We start from the raw sequence: 855 nt of genomic DNA, 5'->3' as shown, positions 1-855 counted from the left end.
TTCCTCCGATATACCAAAGCAAGAACAAGAAGACCGAGGCTTCAAAAAAATTTTTTTTTTTTTTTCTTTTTTGATATACCGAAGAATGAACAAGAAGACCGAGGCATCCAAAATTTTTTTTTTTTTTTCTCCGATATACCAAAGCAAGAACAAGAAGACCGAAGTCTCAAATTTTTTTTTTTTTTTTTTTTTTTTTTTTTTGATATACCGAAGAATGAACAAGAAGACCGAGGCATCCAAAAAATTTTTTTTTTTTTTCTCCGATATACCAAAGCAAGAACAAGAAGACCGAGGCATCAAAATTTTTTTTTTTTTTTTTTTTTTTTTTTCGATAAATCCAACCGAGAACAAGAAGACCGAGGCATCCAAAATTTTTTTTTTTTTTTTTCTTTCCATATACCAGAGAAAGAACATGAAGACCGAGGCAACCAACAAAAAATAATTTTTTTTTTCTCTTTCCCGGAATTTTTTTTTTTTTTTTTTCGAAATAGCCGAGAAAGAATATGAAGACCGAGGCATCCAACAAAAAAATTTTTTTTTTTTTTTTTTCCTAATCTACCCAAGCAAAACAAATAGAAGACCGAGGCATCCAAAAAATTTTTTTTTTTTTTTTTTTTTTTTTCGAAAAATTTTTTTTCACAAAAACTTTTTTTTTTTTTTTTTCCCCAAAAAATTTTTTTTTTCGTTCCAAGCTAACCAAGACATCTACTATTCACTAGTAGAGCAATCGAGACTGCAAAGCAAGCAATGGCCTTACTTGCAGCTCTTGGTGCTGAGAACTCCCCCCCCCCTATAGTAGTCTTAAGTAAAACCACAGCTCTGACAGGAGTAGATATTGCATGCGAGCGAGGAGTC

The sequence above is a fragment of the Cornus florida genome, unplaced genomic scaffold (genome assembly GCF_030987335.1).
Source record: "Cornus florida cultivar Cherokee Brave unplaced genomic scaffold, ASM3098733v1 CherokeeBrave_3.0.0_Hap2_scaffold_83, whole genome shotgun sequence".
Lineage (NCBI taxonomy): Eukaryota > Viridiplantae > Streptophyta > Magnoliopsida > Cornales > Cornaceae > Cornus > Cornus florida.
The sequence above is the reverse complement of the archived record's forward strand: the minus strand, read 5'-3'. Positions refer to the sequence as shown.